We start from the raw sequence: 22,576 nt of genomic DNA, 5'->3' as shown, positions 1-22,576 counted from the left end.
TCATGCTATGTCAGGAATCTAGTCAAGTTAGGTTGAACTGAATATTTGACCTTACCCAAACTGAACTCGAATCGGTTTGATGGGTGGACTACTTGATCAATTCAAATTTGGATCTTTGAACTAGATTGGATAGTTGAGTTTTGGTTTAAAAAAGACTATGGACTAACTTTGATAGTTGACTTTCAATTTGAGTTTGACTAGTGACCACAGTTGACATTTTACAACCAAATGTGTCCCACTTTGTTTTTTGCTTAGATTCTAATTTATATTTTTTTAATAACGGGGAACCTCACCAAGGGAGGACCCTTTGGGACCTACCACTAGGGAATAAACCATAGATATATGATCCTAACTACCAGAAATGTGTATCAAGTGATCCAGGGGTACTCCTAGTGAAAATCAAACCTAGGATGTCTGGATTCATAACTCATCCCAAGCCTTCAACCATTGGGCTCACTTTGTTTCCTCATTTGAGGCTCCCAAGCCTCAAATCAGCAAAATAATAATAATGAAATTTGACCTTTTGCTCATTGAGTTCACCATCTATGATATTCATCAACTCATTCACATGCTTCATCACAACTCTATTTCGTTGCCAACGGCCCTCAAGCTATAACAGCTCCTCCTTGGTCATTGATGCAGCCTTCTTAGGCCCTTATTGTCTTTTGGCATTCATTAATCGTCGTTGTTTGCTCTCAATTTGCATGTTCATTGTCTGATCCATATGTGATTGTCTTCATGGTCATCTTCAAGGCATCTTTATCTTCACAAGTTACATTCCAAACCCAAAATGACACCTTGAGTTTGAGGAGGGGGGGGGGGGGGGGGGATGGGTTAGAGATATTTATGAGTATTAACCTAAGAGGCCCAATTATCTTACTCAGCCCATGTACGCCTAACCCTAGCTCCTAATCCCTATATATAGGTTGCTTAGGGTTCACTGTAACATAGAATTGAGATTATAGTGAAGAGTCGTCAAGGGCTTCCTTTGTGGACATTGATTGTAAGGCTAAATTACATAATCCTTGTGTTTTCTCTCTCTCTGTGTCTCTCTTCTATCTTTACGCTTTCTTTCTCTCTTCAAAGAATCTATCAGTTGATTACTTTAATTATAAGTAATAGCTTTTGGCATCCTAATGCTTTGACAACTCCCACCGGTGAAAATACTGAGTAATATCACCTTGTAACAATTTTTGTCTGTTCTCAAATCCCATTAGAACATATGTAAAAGATACTTAAATACAATCCAACTCCAACATAAAAAAAGAAAATAAAAAAGTATATCAACTAGTAAGTATAAACACTTACTCTGGATCAAGGTATCCTAATGTGCCAGCTGGGCAAGTTGACACATGAGAGTCACTTTCAGTTGCAAAGATTCTAGACAACCCAAAATCAGCTATCTTGGCTTGCATATGTCCAGTCAATAAAATGTTGGAAGTTTTCAAATCTCTATGAATTATAGGTGGTTTGCAACCATTATGAAGATACTCTAACCCTACAACTCCACCAACAATCCATCGTTAAGCCTAAGTAATAATTTATATAAAAAAAAAAAAAATCCAAAATGTATTAAAGATCAATAGTAATGTAATCAATTTGTTTGCGAACCATGTGCTGCATCCACTGCAATATTAAGCCTCTCATTCCAAGTCATCACATTTGTGTTTTTCACTACAGGAAAAATATATGAATATAACTGTCAGTTGGGTTCTATTGGAAAAGGTATTGTTTTGCAAATTCAAGGCATAAGAAATTATAATTGTAAGATGTTCGTCAAACATGCATTCCTAATCCAAATAGTATGAAATAGCAATAGCAATTCAGTTGTATAAAGCTTATGCTAGCTAGTTGGTACCTCACCCATCCCCCCGTTTTGTCTGTTTTAATTGGTCGGATGATCAGAAATTTCAAATTGTTGTATCGTGAAAAGATTAGCAGGACCTCTGATTAATTCTTAGGCATTTTAACCTACCTTCTCTCTCTCTCTCTCTCTCTCTCTCCACATCTTAGTATGTTTATTTGTTGCATAGGTGTTTCACTATGGGGTGGGGTAAGGCCTAGTTTCATTTTCATAAGAAGTTATCATTTTCACGCTAAGAGCAGGCCAAATGGGACTACTTATTGGAAATTATTTGGCAAGCATTTGATATGAGTAGCACCTTGTTTGGTGGTTTGCTCTTACTAAAAGCCAACCAAGTACAGTTATGGAACTCAATCCAGGTCTTGCCCTATATTAAAAATCATGCTTTTGACATGATAAAGGTAACCTATGATGAGTCATAGGAATACAGGATGAAGAGCGCTCTTCATCCTGTATTCCTATGACTCATCATAGGTTAAATGGTAAATACCTGATAAATGCTGGTGCAAATCGCCATTTTCCATATACTCATATAAGAGGGCCTTCTGGTCATCCTCGTCGCAGTATCCAACAAGAGAAACCAAGTTTCTATGATGAACAATCATCAAGAGTTGTACCTATATTTCAAACCAGTTCTTCAGTTTAGTTGGATGAAAATCTTTAGTTGCATGTCTCATGTAATTACAGATTCACAGTTTCAATTTAAAAAAAAAAAAAAAAAAAAAAAAAAAAATTCAAGCAATTCAGAAACAGGCTGCAATTTTCTATATTACCTCAACTTGAAATTCCTTATAGCCTTGCTTTGATGAAGGAGAGAGCAATTTAACGGCTACTCGAGCTTCATCTTTCAATTTACCAAGGTACACTTTACCAAATCCTCCTCCTCCAATGATGGTTTCGAAGTTATTAGTAATGCTAATAACCTCAGAGTAGCTATACCGTTGATCCTTTGATCTGATATTGGATTTGGTAACTATACCTACAGCAAGGAAGATTTTCAATAAAACTATCAAAACAATGTTTCAGAGTTGCGTGAGAAAATGCAGTCTATGTTCTAAATCTCTTATGTTTGTGTCCTCAAATCTATTTTATCTCACATGTTATTGTTACTAGGATTAAATATGGAGTCCACTTATCCTAGGTTGGGGATGCCAGTAAATGCTCACGCTTGTGGCCCCAAATCTATACACAGTAACAGTTTACCATATTTAGGTTAAGGTTTCTCAACATGTATTGTCCGTGGAAAAGCTAGAGGAAGTCTTGAATTGCATGTTTGTCTGCATCTTTTGCATTTTAGCATGAGTTCCCCATTGAAATTTTGTATTAATTTTTTTCAGAATAATAAATTTTATAATCAAATATTTTTTAATTAGTCACACTATACTCAAACAGAATGCAGAAATAAGTTTTCTACAGAAGAGAAGTTTTATTAGTAATTAGAACATTGCACACAGACACACTTTGTTAAACATATTAATCACTCTTCATTTGCACTATTGCTTTTTATTTCACTTACACATTTTCCCAATTAGTAGGAAGCCTTATATATATACCATACAAAAGAGACAGGCTTCCTAAACTTACCAGAACTACTTGCAAAAGGTTGAATATTTAAAGATACAAAGTCAACAAAGCAACTATTTCGCATTTAGATAGGGTTGTAAATGAGTCGAGTATTATAGTTCAGAATTGTTAGTTTTATTTTATTCTGAACACATGTCAAGCTTGAGCTCATCGGCAAACTAGATTACATATCCCAGCTTAGTCCATTTTCTTGTCGAACAAGTTTTAACTTGTTCGCGAGCTACTTGATTAATTTGTTCTTTTCCCATATATAATAATTAAAGACCCAAACTAAAATGTTTTATCTCTTCACAAATATATGCTAATAATTAAATTCACCAAACCTATATTGTTAAAAATCATATATAATTTTTAATACAAAATGGACTATTTATATTCTCAATAAATTATAAATAATAATTTAAGATCTTATAAACTTATTTACAAACTTACTATATCCAATTTCAAGTTTATAAAAATATATATACATGTATGCATATGAATATGTATTATTATATAAAGGAAAAGCATACAAACATGTTCTCATGTTGTAAATCAAAGGTTTTTGGTACTTTACCTCTTGGGTTTGGTATCAAACCCTAAGCAAAACTCAATGCCATGGAAATGGATCTACCACCACTCTTATGAATATGAACTATTATATATGTGCTCACCAAAAAAACCCTAATGGAATAGGTTTCCTACATGAGCGCCTATCTAGGAATCCTTATGGGCCCAAATGCCAACATTTTATATATTAGATGAAATTATTAAATTCACCATTTCCTAACAATTTAAAATTTTTAGATAATTTGTAATTTATCATGGTATGAGGAATTGGGTTCAATCCTTTGTCTCCAAATTACCTCTCATTTAATAAATAAATAAATAAAAACAAAGTTTTAGGCCCCACTTAAGGGCAGCTCAGGTGGACCACACATGAGTGTTAGATTAAATGACCAAATTAATTATTTCCTAACGGTTCAAGCTTTTAGGGCAATCAATTTTATCAATGTATACTTAAATCAAGCTTTAGACCTATGAGTTTGTACATGAATGCATTATTATGTTTGAGCTTAACTCATTTAATAGTCCAAGTCTAAACTGAGGCATGAGCTTGGCTCATATGCTAAATATATGAATATAAACAAGTTTTTCCCTAGTTGAGTTAGACTTGTTCATAAAACACTTGGTTCATTTACATCCCATCATCTAACATGTTATGCCCAAGTTGCTTATGTATTCCTAAGCCATTGAATGCCAAAGACAACCATCCGCCCACTAAAGTGAGATGTTATCCCTATCTTATTTTGTAGCTACTCTAAAGACATGCAAACACAAAATAGCACACATGCAAAATGCTTCAAGAACAAAGCATTGACCTATTGATAGAATCAATGCTAACTCTTACATAGTCCCCATCAACACCAACTACTTTCTCATGGCGTTGAGCTGCCATCAAAATTTGGAGAACTTCAAGATAGATTATCCCTTCATGAATATAACTGCTATATGTTCTTGAATATAACCTTTTAGTATATTTTCTCAAATAAAATGATGATGTACCTCAACTACTTCGTCCAAGAACGAAACACATTCTGTGCTGCCAACTTTATTCTCTACTTTATTTGTTGAGAGAGACATTGATAGCTACACCAAGATATTGTCCCCAACTAGAATTGAACATATATCCAGTTGTGGAAATATGTGTTGAAATATCTCCAGTACAATCAGCAGTGGAAAAACCAACTTCATAAAGAATCCCTAGACTAGATAATATCCTTAACATATTGTAGGATGCGTCAAACTTTTTCCAAATGTGGCTTGCTAGGATACTACATAAACTACCTTAATATCCCAATTATATAAGCAATATTTGGTCATGACAACGCTTAGTAGATTAAACTACCCAGTACTTTATTTTTGTTTTGTGGTATGATTGTGTCCATCATAAACTGAATTAGGCCTCTGCATAATTGGCTTAATTAATCAAGTTGGTAAATTTGGCTTAAAATTAATCAGCCAAGGTCTAAATTCCTAACACAGCCTTTTTCAGAAAGATCACTTATGTTTAGGTAGGCAATATCTTATATGGGAAGCTATCCCCATCCAAGGAAAGAATGCAATGCAGTAGTGCACGCCATTAATATGATAACCCTATGCATTCAATCTTGGGATCTTATATAACTTCTAGAATTCTTGCCAACCTGCCATGGATGTAGTCATTATTGTTATTAATATTTTTTTTTCAGTCCAGTAAAAAAGGCAACAACAGTTGAAGAATACTACCCACTGACACAATAAAGCTACTTAGAGCACCATCGAATCATGAATTCATACCAAAGCATTGCATGAAGAGAAATGAGTGCATTTACCCCTTGTTCACATGTTGAAGTGGTATGTGGATGTATTTATTATTGTCAATCAATTGCATAATATTGCGGTATTGCCATCACGACCGTGTCGTGTGGTTGGTCACAATTGCCTATGGTGAGAATTAAACAATGTTCGTTTTACTTTCATAACCATCTTAAAGGCGTTGGTGTATCACAGGAAAAATAAGACTGGCTAGGATTGGGTACTGCATCTTTTCTAAACGACATCACTAGCAATTACAAGAAAGAAATACCTCCATGTCTTTTCTGTTTATAGATAGCCAGACGACTAAAGATGAACAGAAGGAGCAGGACTGCTGCTGTGGACAATGCAACAACTGGAATAACAAACTCCTTTTTCTTCCTTCTCTTGCATGCAACTGACTGACAAGGATCTGGATTTTCATTCACCCTTGCATAGAGTGAATCAAGGTAGTATGCCATGGTAAGTAAGTTATTAAACATTAATGTTGCTGTCTTTATACAATAAAAATTGATATTGGAAAAATAAATGAGATACTCCTAAGATTTTACGTACATATAAGTGAAGAAGTATATATATGTATATATATATATAGTTTTTTTCTAGTATTAGGCACACAAAAGTAGTTATATATAAAAGGAAGAGAGAGAGAGAGAAAAAAAAAAAAAAAACAAAACAAAACAAAAACAAAAACAATAGAAAATGACCAAGTGAAATTAGAATTAAGAAGCAAAAGGAATTATGAAGGAAGATAAGATAACCTCAATGCCAACTTCCCATCCCTATACTTCTGCAGAAGATCCTCAGGAATTGAACCTGTGAACTTGTTCCCACGCAAATCACTGAAGAGACAGTGTTAGGCAGATGACCTCAATCTCCCTACACGAAAATTTACGTTTGCAATACCATGATCAAATCTCAAAAACTTACAGAGTGTTCAAATTTGGCAGTTGTGCCAAAAATTCTGGCAGCGGCCCAGTTAAGTTATTGTATGACAAATCCCTGAAAGAAGAGTTAGCAAGATCTTTAGAAAACATATACAGAAATGTTAAGTTAAAGAATAGTTTTCTGTTCTTGAAACCTGATACTGAACTTGCATATAACACAATTGTATAGGTGGTGTTGCTGGAACAGCTAGTATCTAGCTAGTACAATTGTATAGTAACCAAATGCAACATATCAACCACAATTCAAATTAAGACTCACAAGGACTGTATTGCTTTAAGATTCGAGAATGAAGTTGCAATCTTCCCAGTCAAATTGCTTGAGCTCAAGTTCCTGTTTGTCATTATGAAAAAAGGAAGAGGAGTTGAATTTTTGGTAGATAATTTGCAATCCAAATAAAATTAATCTCGTGCAATTAGTCAGCACCCATGGACGAAGGGAGGTGTTATGTGGTTGAACATTCGCTTTGTTTGTTTTGATGTAAAATATTTTCAGAAAAATATTTTCCTATTTTACTATGTTTGTTTTGCAGTAAAATATTTAGTCAAAAGTAAAATATTTTCAGTCAACCAAATCAACTAGGCAAATTTATGTAAAATATTTTACACTTAAAAATTTTGGTAAAACATTTTACATTTTCTTTCAAGCTCTCACCCAAACACTTCCTCAGACCTCACCCCTTAGTCCCTCTCACGCTCTTTCCCTTCTCACTCTCAAGTTCTCCCTCCCCACAAACTAGAGCCACCTAGCCACTCTCAGTTTCGTCGGCACCACTCATCTCCGGTAGCTCTCATCACCGGCTCCACCTCTGCCATCGTCGCCTGACTCCCCTCCACACCTCCACCGACTGAGTTTGGTTCAACCACTCAAACCCACCGATTCTTTTTTCGATCTTACCATACACCAGCTCTTACTCCACCGATTCTCTTACCACCATCACACCGGCTCTACCTCCACCTTCATCAACTCACCCACTAGTTCTCATATCTAGTTTTTTTTTTTTTTGACCACTACATGGGTTTATTGATTTGGGCTTTTTGGCTGGTTTTATGGGTTGTGGTGGGTGGCTGAGATGTTTGTAGGTCCGTTGATGGCTAAGGTTTTAGGTTGCTGGAATGGTTTGTGGGTTATGGTGAGGACTGGGTTTGTGGGTTATGGTGGGTGGCCAGCTCTGGCCTCTCTTTTTTTGTTTTTCATTCTCCAATTTGTGGATTTGTGTGGTCAATGGAGTGTCGGGGTGGTGGTGGTGGGTGTGTTTGTGGCGATCTAGTGGTGATTTGGGTGGTGGTGGTTTGGTTTTGTGAGATTGTCTTTTTTTTTTTTTTTTTTTTTTTTTTTTTTTTTTTTTTTTTTTTTTTTGAGCTAAAACAATAGAAAGTCTTTATTTAACTGAAGAAATTACATGTAAAACTAGTAACTAACAACCACATGGAGTGGTGTTCCCAGAGAAAGCACTGAAATACAATGGAAAACCCAACCCTAGAAACATTATACTTAGCCTGTTCAAACTTGTGTAGCCATTAGTTGTTGATATTCCTTAAAAAAAACCCATTGACACCCTCAAGGAATATGTTCGGTGGACCTGGACTTGCTCAAAATTGTTTTGTGAGATTGTTAAAATTCTTTTAAAATATACATTTTTTTTTTTTTTTGAATTTTCAAGAATACAAACCAAACATGGTAAAATGAAAATATTTTCAATAAAATATTTTACATGTAAAATATTTTATCTTTGCAAATATTTTACGTCGAAACAATCAAAGCGTGACATCACAAACAAGTAAATTCAGTTAAATATCATAAAACATGACATTACTTTTGGTCCACTCTATTATTGCGTGTGAAAGGAATCTGTTCCAATATCCCATTTCCTAAAATGACGCATCATAGTTCATATCAGTTTATACAATGGTCCATTTTATTTTTATGTGATGCCTGCAAGTTAAAGAGGATACTTTTCCCTTCAGATGATATATTGATTGGAATTTCACAGCAAGCCTGAACACAAATTATGATGTTTTGGAAGTGCACTTACACTGATATAATACTTGGAATAGAATAGTTGTAACTGCAGTGCAAACCATCCCATGAATATTCCCTCGGGACACATGGATCGCCTTGCCAGTTTCTAGTCAACTTGTACAGTGTCTTGATTTCCATTATGGCTTCAACTATTATTTTTAATGGAAAACAAGAATTTATAGATGATTATTCGAAAAGAGAGTGGGAAAGAGAAGCATAAGTTTGAAATACAAAATCATATAGAAATATGAAAAGTAAAAGCTAGTTCCAAATTTGCAGCAGTTGAACACATGCCTTGGCAGAGATGATAAATTGTCTGAATGTAGCTTGTATGATTAGCAAAGCAAATTACCAGCGGTTGCAAATACTATGGTTTTCTTTTGTTGATAAGTACAGTTGCAGATACTATGGTGGCAAGTAACAACGCAACTTATGATACAATTTCAATTCATCATATTTGTAAAATAACTTGGAGATTTCTCATTTCTATTATAATTAATTAAATTTCCACTAAAGTATTGAGAATTAAGTAAAATTAAAACCAAATCTTGAAAGAATATGCTGGATTACATACCATGGAGGGTACAATAGAGTCAAAAAGCAAGTTATTATTTAGGGATTTTGATGATCTGACTACTTTGATTTCAAATTGAAGGTTGATATATGAAATCCAATTGTAGGTTTGAACATTTATTTGGTGGGGTGATCAACGTTTTTGAAAAATTATATTTTAGAGTTGCAATTAACAGGGGATCTTACCTTAATTTGGTGTTTTTGTACATCAAAGCTAAGGAATTCAAAATGGACAGTAGTTATATGGAATTGAAGATCCAAATCGACTTTTAACACATTCTTAAGGTTAGTTACATATTAATTTAATAAGCTTAATGGTTATTAGTGAAAAAAAAAATAGTATTAGAGGATTTTGGAGTTAAGAGATATTTTACATAAAGTGATAGCATAAGTGTAAGATTATATATATCATAATTAGGCAGTATTATGTTTCTTTGGTTTAGGCTCCAAAGATCTTTCTAACTCCTTGTGCGAGATTGTTTTGCTTATTTGGTTTATGTGGTTAAGGTAAGTAAAATTTTACCCATCATGCTCTTATTTATTCCTTCTTTGTAAAACCTTGAGTTAGTCAATGCGTATCATTTCATGTCTACCTATTCGTTGTTGTCCTCAAGAATTATTTGTAGGTTCGGGATGAACTATAGACCTAAACATCTTATGTTCAATCCCCAATAGGAGTTCTCTTAGATTCCTTGATACACGGTTCTAGCGGTTGGGGTCGTGTATCTACGGTTTACTTCCCAGGGTGGATCCAAAAGACCCTACCTTAGTGAGATTCCATGTCATAAAATATATGTGGGTGTGTGTGCGTTCTGCATTTTATCATTATTCCTAGATTTTTATGTTTCTTTTGAAACATTCTTTTGCATTGCGAACAAACCTAAATATGTTTTATTTTAAGTAATGGATAAACTACTCTTTCTTGATTATAGCTCATAAATGATTTCAAGGACCATGTTCATAGAGGCAATGCATGGACTGTGATAGGGATTATGTTGTTCTTATATATGGTGTTATGGAGGATATGTTGGTGGTGGTTGAGAAGGTTATACATGACCCTTTCATGGAACTAATACATAGGACATTCTTCTGCTTGTGAGGCCCAATAAACAAGACATGAAGTTATTATATCTTATTTTGGTTATATTATTATATCCTTCATTGGATTCCTGTTTTGGTTATGTGGTTATGAATTTATATGTTCTTCTTCTTCATTTTTTCCCTTGATAATTTGACAATGACAATGAGGGAGGGGGGATCTGGACTTTGGATGTTTCCGTTCGAGACACTCGAAAGTGCTAGTTGAGCTACCGGGCTCCTTCTTCTTCTTCATTATTCATTTTAATATTAGATATCATTATTTCTTTAGTTTTAAATTTTTTACTTTAATCGGTAACTAAATCTTTGCACCCTGGTCTTTGAGTTACCTCTACAACTTTTGTATCCATTTATTTTCCAACTCTTTTATACCTACCTCATTGTACAAGCGAGTCACTTTGTACTTTTTTTTTATCAGTAATAAAATATTTTATTGAAAACAGAATAAAAGTACAACAAAAAAGAAATTCCCTGGAACACAGGGAGTGAACAAGGGAAGCAAAAATCTACCCAAAACTGCATAAATCTTGGAAATCCAAAATAGAGGGTATGGCAAGGCCATTCAAAGCAGTCTTCTATTCAAATAAAAATAAAAGGAAAGTGTGCTTCAACTCAATGATAAAACACTCCTCCCCTTCAAAGATTCTATTGTTCCGCTCTCTATATACTCCACATAATACACTGCGGAATAACATCCCAAACAGGTGTTGCTCTATGTCTCCCAACACCTCCATGCCAGCAAGCAAGCAACTCAACTACTTGTTTAGGCATAACCCAAGAGATACCAAACAAGCTAAACACAAATGACCACAAGTCAGAGGCAAAAGGAAAAATGAATGAGGTGGTGGTCCACCGATTCCCAATCACTTTTTACAGGTCAAATTTTACTTAGTGTGCATTTGGATACCATTTATTTTGCTAAAAACAATAAAAAAAATTTTCAATTACTGTTCACATGAACAGTGCACTGTTCATTTGCCTTGATGCACTGTTCATGTCCCATGAACAGTGCACCAGGAGCTGGTCAAAAAAAAAAAAAAAAAGCCGATGCAGACGCCAAAGCAAACCAAACAGAGCCTTAATGGTCTATATAGCTCAATTATGCATTATTATCATTATTTTTCAAATTAATTGTCTAGGTTTATAATCTTAAGGATCATTTAAGACGTGCATATTATGGCCTATAGGTTGACTCTTAGTTGAGATTTTGAGGGCTTAATATTTTAGAGAATTTTTCTTTGTTTTCTAGAAGTTTAAATATTATTAGAAAAAGTATACAAAACCCCCATGCGGCTTCTCCATAAAATATGGAAAACCTAACATTTCGACTATAACGTTAACCTCCCTGTTGTATTGTTTTGTTTTTAAAACATTAGTTGTACACACTAACCCCTGGGTTTTTTCAATGTAACACAAAACCCCCCCCTATGGTTTTGTTTTATGTGAAAATGCCGCATTTTCACATAAAACAATCCAACAAGGCACAAGCGATTTTGAGTTACACTTACCACAAGGGGATTAAGTGTTACACTCAAACCACCGCACACCCTTGGTGCGATGGTCACTCCACAAGTATAAGTGCTTATGGAGTGTGGAGGGCAAGGACCAGGATTCAAGTCTCCAGGAGGGAGCTTCACACACATATACACTTAGATTAGGCTAGAGTAGAATTCTGTCTTGTATAAAAAAAAAAAGTGTTACACTCAAACCCCTCCCCCCTCTCTCAAAGAAAATTGTTACATTCAAAATCTAAAAAAAAAAAAAAAAACTAAACTCAAGGGTGTTCAGAGTTTAAGGGAAAACTAAATTGTGGGTTTTGTATATTTTTTCCAATATTATTTTGGGAGTTTACTTTACCAAAGATTTTTTTTTTTTTTTTTTGAATGTTGTTAATGTTTTATCTTGAGAAGTCTATATATTATTGATGATTATTATGTGATTGGAATTGTTGGGAAAATTAACCAATTAATACAACATTCAGCAGAATTGCCTAAATTTATTTAAAACAGAGATTTCATATTTTGATTTTAATATCGAGGTTCGGGTTTAAAAATTCCGGGCATTTTAGACATACAGAATCACAGATTTTATTTTATTTTTTGGTGTGTAGAAGAATCACAGATTTCGTTGATAGATAGCAATCTATCGAAAAGGGGTAAAAGTATGATGGCTCTGAAAAAAGTTTTATAACAAGAATTTCCCAACTTCAACCACTACACTATAAATTTGCATTATCTACTCGGCAACAAACAAAGGCTCATGATCACAAGTCTATAACAAGCTTTTCTATATTTAGCATATGACACTAACAACTTAAAGCTATAATGTTCCATTCAGAAAAGAAAACCCCCGAATAAAAATTATTGAAACGACCATCATCACCAAGTTAAGGTTAGAACTCTTATTGAATCAGCAATTGAAGTTGAAGTCTCTTATTAAAAGATAAGGCTAATCAGTACAAAGGAAAATATAAAAGAGAAGAAAGCATACCATCTTCTATGGCAGTTGTTATATTTGGGAGCTCCTTTGACACAAAAATCTCTACAGCATTGAGGATTGGAGGAAACTTACTTCCCTCAGCTGCAATTATTGAAAAGTGAAGCCGTTCTCCCATAATTGCTGGCTCAGTCCGGAGTATGGTCTGTGGCTTTAGGTAATCAAGTCTAACAGATTCTGTCAGATACCGCTCACTGTTCAACAAAATTGTCATTTCCCTCTGCTGGCCATTTTCAAGCTTCTCAATCTCAGCAAAGTGAAAGTAAACATAACATTGTGAAAGAGAATCTGGTGGACTCAAGTACAAGCTCAACGGAGTGGTAGAGTTTTGTGATTTGGCTGCAGTCCTCAACACTACATCTGGTATGTTATAAGCGTTATCAGTGCTCAGGGAGTAAACGGTTAAGCTTGTGGCAATTGGAATCCAATTGTCAAATAGTAAAGGCTTCCAGATCCGATCATATCCATCATACGGATACCTAATTAAAAAAAATAAAATAAAATAAAATAATTGAGTCAGAAGATGATAGGGTTCACTCTATTAGTATTTATGTTTGTTATGTAAATTTTTGGCCGCAGCAAGCTTGGAATGTTTGCTGCCTTTGTTGTGTTTGATAAAGTTTCTCAATGAACAGAAGGTTCAAAAACCAAATTCATTGTATATGTATAAGCCACAAACTCAATTCCACACTGTTGAACTCAACAGATAAAAGCTCAAAATGTGATTTGAAACCCAAGTTGGAATGCTTTTACAAAGATGGAGTTGTGTCAAACTTGGACTCAGTGTGAGATTCGAAACCCAACTTGAGATTTGCTTTGTTTCATTTGTGTGTATGAGAGAGAGCAAGATGAAGAGAGGAAGACCAATGAAACTGGCTGGGAATTTGGCTCTGAAAATTTAAGCACGAGCACAATTTGTGCGGAATAACGGATGGAAACACAGCCGTTGTGTTTTGGCATCTCTCTTTGTCGATAAACTGAGTGGTTTTTTTTTTTTTTTTGATAAGAAACTGAGTTGGTTCTTTTCTTATGGATTTTTAATTGATGTGGCAGTATATAATTCAGCAACAAAGTTTTACAGAAAAATTTAGTTGTAATATAAGATTACAACTTTACTCAATACTTTCTAGGAAAAAACTATGACATAACAGAGTGTAATTAGTAAAGAAAAAATTGTGGAATTGGGCATGGCATAGTCAATATTTGAAGGAGACTCAGGGATAGCTTACAAGGCACTGAAGTCAGGTGATGTGGGTCACTCCTCAATTGGTCAGTACGTGAAAGACATAATGTCTATTTCTGGTTCGCTTCGAACTTTCTCTTTCTCTCATATTAGGAGGCAGGGTAATTGTGTGGCTCATGCCTTAGCAAAGAGAGCAAGATTTTCCTTTCCATTGTTAGTCTGGATAGAGCATGTTCCACCAAACGTGATTCCTTTTGTACTCTCAGATTTATAGTTTTCTAATAACATTTCGTCGTATTGATTCTCAAAAAAAAAAAAAAAAAAGTAAAGAAAAAATTGTGGATCCATGTATAAGTAATGGTTAACCACTCACAGTTTATTACATCAAAGTTGTGACAAAAAAATGGTTAGATGTAAATTTTGACAAATCTTCAATTGGATCATTTTTTTTTCCCATATATCCTCCATATTTGTATAATTTTCAGAAAATTAAAGATCAATAACAATTTCATCAATCAAAAGTTTATATTTCAAATTTTTATAGTTTAAAACTGTACATAAAAAATAAATTTATTAGTTGAATAGTAAATAACATCTAATTGGCATACAATCTGACATGTGTGTTAAAAACATAAAAACATGTAATTCAATGATTAGATTTTCAAAATATACAATCATTTTAATTTTTTTAGTGGGAGTTGGACTACAACCAGTGGCGGAGCCAGGATTTCAAGTTAGGAGGGGCAAAATTGAAGGTAAAATTAATCTAAGAAATATTAATCGATACTAATAACAAAATAAATAAACGACTATATGCCAACGTCAAATATAAAATTTTACTTTAATTCTTTTTTTTTTTCATTTCTAATTAAATTTACCCGATTGAAAAATCTACTTCAATACGAGCTTGTTTAGAATTTGACCTGGACATATTACTATGAAGTTGCATATGTTCCTCAATGCCATGAATGCTTTTAAAATGTTATGTAGACATTTGATTTTATAGCAAAAACTCAGGTTTTTTTTTTTGTTTCTTTTAGATCAGCAAAAACTCATGTTCAGCCTAAAAATGGTTGATTACAAGAGAAAAAAATTGTAAATAAGAGGCAGACTGGTGAGGTGCTACAATTTGTATCACTATTTTTTTTTTCCCAGTCCTATTCAGCGAAGTTGAGTGCAAAACCAATGTACTAGTAGGTGGGACCCATTATTCAATAAAAGTGCTGCTTCAGTGCTTTGTGAATGTAAAATTGTCTTCTTGTTGACAAGTTAGCTATACATATATAGTAAAAACTAAAAAGTTGTTTCAATCAGAAGGGGCAAATAACCTTTTACTACATTTATTAATAATTTACTACAAATACATAGAGAATTTTTTAGAAAGTCGGGGGGCAGTTGCCCCCCTCCCTCGGCTCCTGACTACAACCAAGTTTGTAGCCAAATTTTATCTTAATTAATATTGCACAAATTGTACATTAGTCAATTTTAAGTGAATACAAATCTTCTATCCCACTTTTTGTTTTACCTTTTATGCTCCACCAATCATGATACGTTATAACCTGTTATAGAATTCACATTTTGAAAATCTCTTAATTGAATTACGTGTTTTATATGTTTTTAACATTCATGTCAATTGTATGTCAAAAAAAAAAAAAAAAAAAAAGAAACACATTCATGTCAATTGGATGTTATTTACTACTCAATCCATAAACTCATCTTTATGCATTATTTTAAATTATAAAAACTTGAATTTAAACAATTGATCGCTGACATAGCCATTAATCTTTGATCACTTTAAAATTTTGCAAGCACGGAGAATATACGAAAATAATGTAATCTAACAATAGATTTATCAAAATTCACATTCAATTAAAACATATTGAGAGGTGTAACATTGTTTGAAGTTACACTAGGTATAACTTGAACCCTATATATATATATATATGATTTTAGGATATATATATATATATATATATATATATGAATTTAGGCTAAAATGCAGAACTCGCCCTCTATGTCTCACCATAATTGATTTCGGTCCACTAGGTTTCAAGTTTATTTAATTAAGGTCTCTTCACCAACTTTTGTTAAATGTTGCGGTTAATTGTGTCCAAATTTTTAATTTTTTTTCTTCAATTTTTATTAAATTAAAAAATCTAATTAATAATTGAAAGATATTTTCTAGAATTTTTTTTAAAAAATTAACAGAAGTTAATGGAAATGCCTTAATTAAATAAATTTGAAACTTAAAAGATTAAAGTGAACAAAAGAAAAATTAGAGAATTAAAATGAATTATAATGAAACCTTTCGGTAAGTTTTGTATTTTAACCTTGATATTAATTTTTTTTAATACTCATTTTTAAAGAGTAGATTTTAATAAGATACAACATTGAATGAAACGTCACTTGTCATATCATCAGGAAAAAAAAAAGTGTTTTTGATAAGGTCATGTCATCAATTGTCAATTACTACTTACCTTCACCTCATCGATCTATATCAAGAGTAATTCTTAGTTGCTTTGGGAGTGAATGATGCTCTCTCCTCATACATTTATGGTGAGGGTTTACTTATTAAATTTATGGTGAGGTCCACCAATAATGTGAGAGGAGCATCATTACACTATACTTTGGGAGTACTTAAGCATTTTCCCTATATCAATACTCCATTGCCAAGTGACAGAGGACTCTTAACTAGTAAAAAAGTTCACAAATTTTGGCAAACTTGGGTTTTAGACTGATATGTAAAACTACATTATACTTCTGAATTTCCAAACTAAATTTAACATGCATCTCCAGTAAGTCCTGTGGGTCAGAGGAGGAGGTGTGTTAAGGGAGGTCCAGTCATATGAGAAAGATAGAGAAAAGAGGGAGAAAAAGTAGAGGACCGGGAGGGAGAAGATAAGAGAGGAGGTGTGTTTGGTAACCATATTTTTCCCAGTTTTTTACTTAAAAAACTATTTTCTATTTTCTATTTTCTAAACCTAAAAACTTGTTTGGTAACTGAAAAAAAAAATGCTGTTTCCAAAATCTCTTATAATAAATCATATATATATATATATATATATTATTTTGTGTGATTGCCTATTTCTCTTTTGGGTATTCTACATACTTAGTATTTTATATTGGAGATCTTTCAATAGTAGTAATATTTTCACAGTTAATATTGTAAGTTGTATCTTGTATGGGAGTTCTATCTCTGGAGGTTTTTTCCCTTAACATTCTTAACATCTGAAGTATTCTTCATGATATGCAATAGAATGAGTTATAGCCACCACGTTATTGAAGATGAATATTCAGTGATAGAAAAAACTTCTGTTGTAAAAGGAAAAGAAAAATGAAGATGAAGCAAATATGAGATCCAGGAAATTGTTGAACTAATTTATTTTTTAGCTTAGGAAGGTATAAAAGACTCACCTGACGTCCGAGTCAGAAGGGTTCCTGCCAACGTCATATCCCCTTATTTTTGTCAGTGCTTTTCCCGGAATTTTCGATAAATGGAACCGTTCAAAGGCCGTAGTTCCAATGATGAAATGAAGGGTACCCCACGGCCCGTGTTTATTAGACATACGTCTATGTAATCCGTCAAGGGAACATGAATAATGTCACTATGAACAATACGATTTGGACCAGCATTTGTTAAATTCACTGTTTTCCATTCATTAACCCCAAGATGTAGGTCGAATACTGGTATCTGGTTTTTACCATCGTAATTCCCATAAAAGAATCTTGCCCTGATCAAATAATTATTGTTTTTACCTTGCTCTGGTTTCAGAGTGTAACAATTCCTTGTTCCTTGGGGAAAACTTCTCAAGTTCTTAGCATTTTGTCGAATATTTCCGGGTGAATCAGGGGATACCGTCTTAACTATGCCAGTGTCTATCAATCCTTTATCTGATATGTAAGGGATTTTGGTATGCTCGTCAATGTAATCTTCATTGCTGCCACAATCAATGCTAATGAAACCTTGAGATTTTGAAAAAGAAAGAGGGAGTTAATTAGACATAAGCAACCTATATAGTCTCCACAAATAAGGTACCAATTAGTTTCAGAACACCCTATGTTTTTCAGTGATAAAATTACCAAAATTCCTAAGACACAAATTTTCAAATAGCTTAAGCTCCAAGCTTGGGTGAGTCAATGTTGTTGCAAGTTGCACACCTAACTTTTTGTGGCCTTGTGAACTCCCATGCTAAGACAAAACTGTATATGTATGTGAAAACCAAAACGCTGGTTTTGGTTTGTTTAAAGTTTCAGATTATTCAGATGTTAACTTTTTTTTTTTTTTAATACCATAATTGTAGTGTTTAGTGTTTACTAATTAAAAGCTACCAGCCTATTACACAAGTGAATAGGAATTGATTATTCATTTGATAGAACAACTTCCTAAACCGCCTCGTTGTGTTTAACAAATTTACACTGATTGATCCAATCAAAAAAAAAATTTACACTGATTGAGGAACATAGTGACTCTCTAGTCAAAGAGACGTACAATAGAACGGACAAGTTGTATTAAAGCTTGAGAAACATTAAAATGCTGAGGCAATAGTGACCAAGAAAAAAAAAATGATGAATTGAACATGCACATGGGCAACTATACTAATGAAAAGAATCAAAAGATAAGTGAATGAACCTCTGGAATCAATCTTAACTGCACAATGCTGTGCAAAGGGGTCGTTGTATGCATGCTAACAAATTAACAAATAATAACATTAAGATATCCTAGATGACTTTAAAAGCAGTTCTGAACATGGAAACATGTTCGAAAAAATTTGCTATTCAGAACATTTTGGAAATTGCAATGCTTTTCCATTAGACAAAAAACATTACAATATCAATTGTGCAATATCTTGAACAGAAACGTTTGTCTTGACAAGGTTTCTTACAAATACCGGAAACATTGACTTTGATAGTATGGTACCATAATAAGTACGCATCTTTATTGGGGAAAAAAAAAATGTTTGGTTAACGAGTACCATTAGGGCATTAACAGCATTTGTTAAAGGACAATCTGAAAAAAAAAATAATAATAATAATATCATTTTTATGAAAAATATAAAAAGCTGTTAAAAAAAATCAATTATATATTTTTTTTCCTATAAAATTTTTTATACTCGGGCATCCATTAACTTTTTCAAAAAAAAAAAAACAAAACAAAAAAACTTCAAAAAGAGCATGTGTGTGCCAACTTTAAAAAGTCTCCTGGAAGCAATTGTGTACTCCAAAAAAGGAAGGTGTGAATTGGTACTAAGAAGGGCTGGAGAATGGAACGGGGTTGCTGTTATGAAACACATTTGGAACCTTTTTGCTGAAGTTGGTTCTCTTTGGGTTGCATTGGTCCATGAGGTTCTTTTGCAGGGTAGTGTACTTTTGGAATGTTAAAATTCCACAACAAAACACTTATTAGAGTTGGAGAACTTTGCTCAAATAAAAGAATGAGGCTAGGCAATTCTTTAAGTTTGAAGTAGGAGATGGTACTAAAAACATCATCCTTCGCCTGGATTGGTGGCATCTAGAGTGTGTTGACCAATGGGTAATGGGCTTGGTCCCCAGCTAGATGAATTTTAAATGAGTGGTATTTTACTTACAATCAAATCTAAGAAATAAAATCTTAACAATAAAACGAATTAACACTATTTTAACTGAAATGGATAAAATCCTGTTCTCCCAATTTTCATAATGAATTCATGAAATTGAAATAAAAATATAGTAACGAGCCATTCTTGGAATTGGGCCATATGCTTGGGCCCAATAGGTACCCATGTGGACAGCCCAATATCAGGAAATCTTAACCCACTGCAACGCTTCTCCAAAAGAACTAAAAGAAAATCATGTATTCAAAATAAATCCTCTCACCTAAACTAAACTTGAAGATGCCAGAAAATTTTGTACACATAAACCAATACAAAAACTTTGATCGAAAAATAAGAAACAATCTCAAACTCCAGTCAAAGAAATAAAGAGAGATTGGAAGAATCGTGAGCCTTATAGAAGAAAGAAGAAGAGGAAGAGGTGGTGAGAGTTTGGATATGAACTAAAAACATGGTCTCGGACTTTGTATTGTATCCCAGACTCGAATGTGCATGCAACTTCTTCGATCTAGTCAGGAAGTTTTTAGATGGCGTCATGGCAGAAATTCCTTGTATTTTATTTTTTTTTACTTAAAAAAAAATATTTTGATTTGGGAGTGTGTGATTGTGTGCATTTAGCTTTCTTAAAAAAGTATGACAAGGCACCAATTTAGCTTAACTTGAACTGAGTAATGCTACATAGTATATATATAAATTATTTTACAACATTTTTACAAATTACTGATATAGTTTTAATTGTTAGGACATATGTGTTTCACATGTTAAGAACATATGTCATGATGTTATGTAATTGGCTTATCCTTTGACAAAACGCACTTTACTTGTATTTTGGTAGATTTAGGATGTGTTTAAATACTTCAAGAAACCATGTTTCAAGATCAAGTGTTGAAAGCCTTCAAGTCTGTCCAAGAAAACAAGTTGATAGTGCAAATTCATTAAAACTCGACAGTTGGCTCGACAACTGCATCTATCGAGATTAAGAAAGCTGTTCAAAGCCCGGTGTACTCAACACCTGCTCGACAGCTGCTCGACACTTCCTATCTGTCGAGGTTTAAGATTTTCAGAATTCAAATATGATTTTCTTGGGATCCGTGAATATGTCTTTGGACCTTCTTTTCTCCTAACCCTAGACATATAAAAGGATTGTTTTAAGGGCCGTCAAAGAGTTCACAAGTTGCAAAAGAGTTCAAAAGTTGTACAAGCATTGAGCAAACTCTGTTCAAGCAAATTGTAACCGGAGACGAAGTTCTTACCCTAATTCATCTCTTTCTCTTGAAGAAGTTGTTGTGTATGTGCACCATAGGGTTTTGTGACCAAACATCTTCTTGATCTTCATCGTGTAGATGAACTGAGGAACTTTGCAACCAACAACCTTCTTAGTTGGTGATTGAGGTCGTGTACTGGGATCTACGCAATTGGTTAGTCATGTACTTGGGAGTTGTGCATCAGAAAGGGGAACTGTCACTATAGAACAAGTCCAATTGGGTATTCGGGTAAGGGTTCAACTATAGGTTGGTAATGTACTTGGGATTCCTATACTTGTAACCGCTTATTGTGATAATAGTGGAGTTTCGGGAGTGGTGACCTGAAAATCACCCGGTGAGGTTTTTGCCGTTAGGTTTTCCCTATTCGTAAACAAATCACCGTGTTATTTATTTTTCGCTACATAATTAGTTTATTGGTGATTTGTTTGTCTACCACGTTTTTGCATGATAAATTGATTAATTAATAACTTGGCTAATTAATTAATTAATTTCTATCACAAGGGGTCATTCAGTTTGTGGCCTATCAAGTGGTATCAGAGCAGGCACACTCTGATTAGGGTTTAATCTTTGCTGTGTTAATCCATTGACCCCTGTTGTCATGGCTGTAACTGGCTTGAAGAGATCTTTGTTTTCAAATACATCTTATTTTTCTAATCTCTTTTTAGTTGAGTGTTTCAGAAAATACAAGTCTAAAAGTTATTTGATTTCTCTTATGATGACTATTGAAAAAGATCTCGGTTTTGCTAAGAACAAACTAGACTGTCTTAGAATGAAAATATGTAAAGGAGTGCGTCTGAGAAGAGTGAAAGTTAAAGGCTTAGCTCGGAAAAGGTAGATGAGAGAAAGCATCATTCCCATTGATCTGTCATCTAAACATGAAGTGTGTTTTATGATGAAATCCGCATTTAAAGTTATGGACACATGTTTGTGGTACCTCGACAGTGGTTGCTCAAGACACATGACTGGAGATTGATCTCTCTTCAAGACTTTCGAGTCTAAAAAGGGTGGAAATGTCACTTTTGGTGATGACAACAAATCTCAAATTAAAGGAAAGGGAATTATTTCTCTACCTGAACTGCCAGACATTGTAAATGTCCTCTATGTAGAAGGTCTGAGGGTGAACCTATTAAGCATAAGTCAGATATGTGATCAAGACTTCATGGTACTTTTCTCAAAGGGAAAATGCCTTGTTATGGATGAGTCTAGAAAGAACCTCATAAGCGGTGTTCGCACTTTAGACAATTGTTATGGATTGGTTCCTGATGTTGATATTGTGTGCAACAGCATTCGTTTGCCAAATGAAGATTTATGTCATCAACGGATAGGACATGCTAGTTACAAACATCTTTCTATTGTATCTAGGCATGAATCAGTCTTGGGACTACCAAAACTAAGTAGAATGAGCAATGTGGTGTGTGGACCATGTCAGCTTGGGAAACAGACAAAAGCTAAGTATCCAAGCACTCAAACATCAGCTATATCTAGGCCATTGGAGCTTCTACATTTGGATCTTATGGGTCCAACTAGAACCGAGTCTCTTGGTGGTAAGAGATACATTATGGTTGTGGTAGATGACTTCACTAGTTATACTTGGGTCATTCTCTTACGATCCAAGTCTGAT

The 22,576-nt window shown here is 33.9% G+C and overlaps 1 pseudogene; it reads right to left on the bottom strand.

Moving 5' to 3' along the window:
• Nucleotides 1–22,576, bottom strand: part of LOC126725295 (putative leucine-rich repeat receptor-like serine/threonine-protein kinase At2g19230) — a 33,845-nt pseudogene that overhangs the window by 2,543 nt on the left and 8,726 nt on the right.

This window comes from Quercus robur, chromosome 5 (assembly GCF_932294415.1).
Source record: "Quercus robur chromosome 5, dhQueRobu3.1, whole genome shotgun sequence".
Lineage (NCBI taxonomy): Eukaryota > Viridiplantae > Streptophyta > Magnoliopsida > Fagales > Fagaceae > Quercus > Quercus robur.
Note: the sequence above shows the minus strand (reverse complement) of the source record. Positions and strands in the feature narration are given on the sequence as shown.